The sequence below is a fragment of the Silene latifolia genome, chromosome 9 (genome assembly GCF_048544455.1).
Source record: "Silene latifolia isolate original U9 population chromosome 9, ASM4854445v1, whole genome shotgun sequence".
Taxonomy (NCBI): Eukaryota; Viridiplantae; Streptophyta; class Magnoliopsida; order Caryophyllales; family Caryophyllaceae; genus Silene; species Silene latifolia.
Window position 1 is genome coordinate 96,517,264 of NC_133534.1, and position 5,478 is coordinate 96,522,741.

Here is a 5,478-nt window from a genome sequence, read left to right on the forward strand (position 1 = left end):
TAGTGAGTGGCTCCTTGTGCAACAATTTTGGAACGGTTTATATAAAGGCTCACGCAATGTTCTTACTATGGGATCCAATGGGATGTTTACCGAAGTTGATGACAATCAAACATGGGCCAAAATCGAATAGATGGCGGTTCACAATTCCCAATATAGTAGGCCTCGAAAGGCCACTAGAGGAGGAAAGCATGAGGTAGATTCCATCACTCAATTGGGTACTCAACTAAGTGCTCATATCGACACCATCAATTTGAAGTATGAAAAGGCCATGGCTAAGAATGATGAAGCCTCCAAATCACCCAAACAACATGTCAATGCTATGATGGCATCATCCTCAATTCCAAGTGGAGTATGTGAAAGTTGTGGAACCTTGGGACATGATCAAAATGAATATAGGGGAACAAATGAACAAGTTAATGCTTTCCAAGCATACAAGAGTAGTACCCCTTATTCCAACTACTATAATGAGAACACCAAATTCCATCCAAATCTTTCATACAAAAGCCAAAATGTTCAAAACCCCCAACCCACATATACTCCACCTCCAATGAGAAACCAAGCTCAAAGACCCTTTTTCAACCAAAGTCAAGGTTATCAAAATCAACCTTCTTACAACCAATCAAATGACCAAAGCATTGATGTTCAAAAAGCGGTCCTCCAAATGCAAAAGTACCAACAAGAATTCTTCACCCAAATGCAAAAAGATAGCCAAGCTAAGGAAATCACCATCAACAACATTCTTGCCCACACCAAAATGTTAGAGACTCAAATGACTCAGTTAGCATCTTCTAGCTCTCAAAGACAAATGGGGCAATTACCTCCTCAAGGTAACCCACCCACAAGACATGAGACGGTTAGTGCCATCCATTTGAGGAGTCGTACAAGATATGAGGGGCCGAAGAGGCCAATTGATGCAGATATTGTGGATGTTAGTGACAAGCAAAGAGTTGTGGAGAACTCTAAGGAGGTAGATCCTACCACCAATGAAGTTTCAAAGAAGAAGAATGAAGAGAAGGCTAAGGAAAAAGACCCTATTGTGATTAGACTTCCTTTCCCAAGTTGCCAAGCTAAGCCTAAGCTTGATGAGCAACTTGGAAAGTTCATGGATATTGTGAAGAACTTAGAAGTCTCAATCCCATTCACGGAATTGATCAATCATGTTCCGGCTTATGCAAAGTACATGAAAGACATTCTTATTAAGAAGAAATCCATCCAAAAATTAGAGACTATTGCTTTACCAAAGTGAGTAGTGATATTATTCAAGGGAGTTCCCCTCCAAAACTTAAAGATCCGGGAAGTTTTTATATCCCATGTACCATTGGCAACACTACAATCAACAAAGCATTATGTGACCATGGAGCAAGTGTAAGTCTCATGCCATACTCGGTATGTAAGAGGCTAGGAATGGGAGAGCTAAAATGGACCAACATCATTCTTCAAATGGCGGATCGATTAACAAAGATACCTTTAGGGGTATGGGAGGATGTACCCGTGAGAATTGGCAAATTCTTCATCCCGGTAGACTTTGTCATTGTAGGCATGGAGGAGGATTCCAACATTCCTATCATCTTAGGAAGACCTTTCTTGTATAGCGCCGGAGCGGTAATCGATGTGAAACATGATGAGCTCACACTTGAAGTAGGGGACGAGACAATCACTTTTAATGTTGACAAAACAATGAGAACTCCCCGACTACATGAGCCATGCTTCATGGTCGATCACTATATCCGCGAATGTGATAGAAAGAAGTTAGAGTCTGAATGCAAAGATCAAACCATATGGGTAAAGAAGCACCACCCATATGGAAGAAGAAAGTGGATGACCTTCAAGTAGCTCTATCCGGAGAGCAAGTGATGTGACCATAATTAGAGCATATTTAGTCCCCGAATTAGCCTTGTTCCCATGCTTTTTAGTGCATATTTGGGTCATTTATTGTCTTTAGTTCTTTGTTTTGCATATTCTTTGAGGTTTTCTGTCCTTGGTAGGAAAGGAGTGCAAACCTTGCATTTTCATGGCAAAATGAGGCTAAATTGATTGAATTCAATGACCAAGCATCAAGGAGAGACAAGATTAGAAGGCCTTTGTACATACTATAGTAGATGGGTAATGATGAGAAAAGATCCTTGTATCCCCGAAGAAATCCTCAAGGATTTTATGAAGAAAAAGGAAGAAAAGAAGAAGGAATGAAACTGTTTGACAATCCGTGCAGATTGCCCTGAAGACGCCCGTCCCTCACCCAAAATCCGAGCGTCTTCCTCCACAAGACGCCCGGCCAAAAGCTCCACAAGTCGCCCATCTTCCCCTCTGGACGCCCGTCCAGAAGCTCCCAAATCCGCCCATCCCGTGCCAAAGACGCCCGGATTCCCAGACAGTACTTTCGTCTTCTACAAGCTTCATGGAAGGATGCGCATCTTTTTCTAAGACCGGCGAAAAAGAGACCGGAGTCTCTCTAGAGACTGGCGATTCCTCAAGGACTTAATCGTCATTTAAGCCCTTAGTAAACCCTAATTTATGTACCTAATCCCCACTATAAATACCCCATTAGTCTAATTAGAAGTGTAGGCTCTTCTTAGCAATCTTTAGTGTAGTTAATATCAATCAAATCTCTCTTTAATCTTGTAATCAACATTTAATCAAGTTTTAATACAAGTTTTATTTCCTTAATCTCTCTCTTGTTCATCCTTTATTTTGGGTAATTGAAGATTATTTGGGTTATTATTGGGAGATTGACAACCTTCCAATCAAGCATCAAGTACTTCTTTTATTCTTTGCTTTATTATTGGAATCATTAGTAGGTATAATTCTCTTAATCCCTTTTTAATTATTGTTAATCCCTTTCATTTATTCATCATGTTTCACCTTGTTGGTATGATTGACAACCTTGCTAGCATGTTCAACATGATAATGAGTGAGTAGTTTCCTTAGCTAGGGTTAATGGGTAATTAGGGGAAACAAACATGGGGAATGATTCATGCTTAAATTAATATGCTTTCATAGTTTATTTGCTTGCTTGTTGTGATCTCAACTTATGCACATGTTATGTTTGATGAAATGTGAGCCTATGAATCCTTGCATTTTTTTTACCCACCACCTATCTTTTCAATGAGACTTATAAGACATAAACCAACTCGAGTCTCATTAGACCATGCATATTGTTGAGTAGGGAAGATTAAGTCGACTTGTAGGTGTCGTACAATCTAATCGATTCAGCTCCGGGATCCAAACTTTCCTAGGATTGTAAGACATAAACCAACTCGATCCATCACAACAATAATTGCTTGCTTATAATTTGAGAATATGTTTGTATGATCAATTCCCATGAATCCCTATGACCCCATGAGACCCTAGTGCCTTTTATCAATTGTTTACACCCCTTTTAATTCATCTTGCTTGTTTACTTTCATTGCTATTTAGTTTAGTGATCTTCTACTTCAAACCCCAATTGTGACACCCTTAGACACCACTAGTTGCAATAGAAATCTCATCTCCATTCACGTCCCTTGGGATCCAACCTCTACTTTCCTCTTTAATAATTGTAGAGTTGTTGGTGAAGTTATAAATTGTGTTTTGGTCTACGTGCTCCTAACGACAAGTACTGAAAACTAAACGCCACGAGGGATCACGACCAAAAATGGGGCCGTTGCCGGGGACAGTGTTAACTTGATTTAGATTTTATTGTATTGTTATTAGTTGTGTCTTTCTTTGCCTTGGGGAAGTAAAACTCCTCAAGGTTTGTTCTAATTATTTTCGAGTTGTTTGATATTTTGCATGTCTAGAAGATCACAAGGTAACTTGTTACCCTTTGATCACGAAATTGAAAGGACTTTGACAACCAATAGAAGAGTTGCTAGGAGAACTTTGAGAGGTATTGGTGAGGTTGTAGATATTCAACCAAATACTATTGAGTTCATCAACCCTTTTGAAAGAGAAGGTGAGGAGAACCCAACACAAAATCCAACACAAAATCAACCCACAATGCCTAAGTTTTCATCACATTCCGTACCCACCGAGGAGAACCTACCCAATGGTACTCCCACACCACAACATCTAACCGGAAATTTTATTGCCAAATCCGCATTTATCCAATTACTCGAAAGAAGCCAATTTGGGGGGATGCCTAGTGAAGACCCTCACTCTCATATGGAGACTTTTTGCGACTATTGTGATGCGATTTCTCAAACCGGTGTAACTCAAGACCAAATTCGAAGGGTCTTATTTCCTTTTTCTCTAATTAGCACAGCGAAACAATGGTTGAAAGGCCTTGATAAGGCAACTCTCGGAATTGATTCTTGGAAGAAGTTGGCTCTAGCTTTCTACAAAACATTCTATCCACCGGAAAAGACTAACATGCTAAGAGCTCAAATTACGGGCTTTAAGCAAAGAGATGAAGAATCCTTGTATGAAGCTTGGGAGCGATTCAAAGGAATTTGTCGCTCATGTCCTCACCATGGACTTAGCGAGTGGTTCTTGGTACAACAATTTTGGAACGGTCTTTATGAAGACTCAAGAAACATTCTCAACATGGGATCAAATGGAATGTTCACCGAAGTTGATGACAATCAAACTTGGAACAAAATTGAGGAAATGGCGGTCCATAACTCAAAATATAGCAGACCTCGGAAGGCTACTAGAGGAGGAAAGCATGAAGTGGACTCCATTACTCAATTGGGTGCTCAACTTAGTGCTCACATTGATACCATCCATTTGAAGTTTGAAAAAGCTATGGCTAGACTTGAAGAAGCCTCAAAATCACCAAGGCATCATGTTAATGCCATGACGGCATCTTCATCAATCCCAAGTGGGATATGTGAGAATTGTGGAACTTTTGGACATGACCAAAGTGAATGTAGGGGAACAAATGAACAAGTGAATGCTTTTCAAGCATACAAGAGTGGCTCCCCTTATTCAAACTATTACAATGAGAACACCAAATTCCATCCAAATCTCTAATACAAAAGCCAAAATGTTCAAAACCCTCAACCAACATACACCCCACCTCCCCTGAGAAACCAAAATCAAAGACCCTTTTACAACCAAAACCAAGGTTACCAAAATCAAACTCCATACAATCAACAAAATGACCAAGGTTTTGATGTTCAAAAAGCGGTCCTCCAAATGCAAAAGAATCAATGAGAGTTTTTCACTCAAATGCAAAAAGATAGTCAAGCAAAGGAAATCACCATCAACAACATCCTAGCTCACACAAAAATGTTGGAAACCCAATTGACTCAACTAGCATCTTCAAGCTCACAAAGACAAAAGGGGCAATTACCACCTCAACGTAATCCCCCAAGACATGAAACGGTTAGTGCCATTCACTTGAGGAGTGGTACAAGGTATGAAGCACCGAAGAAGCAAGTTGAGGATGAAGTTGTGGAAGCTAGTGACAAAGAAGAAATTGTACAAAACTCCAAATATGGAAAACCATCAAAATAAAAATGAAGACAAGGTCAAGGAGAAGGAGCCCATTGTGATTAG

The 5,478-nt window shown here is 39.9% G+C and overlaps 1 non-coding gene across 1 annotated transcript; it reads right to left on the minus strand.

The window, feature by feature from the left end:
• Positions 1–4,347: 4,347 nt before the first annotated feature.
• On the minus strand, positions 4,348–4,454 carry LOC141602768 (small nucleolar RNA R71). The gene has a single exon (XR_012524678.1). It is a non-coding gene; the product is annotated as a small nucleolar RNA R71 (small nucleolar RNA).
• Between the last annotated feature and the right edge of the window lie 1,024 nt (positions 4,455–5,478).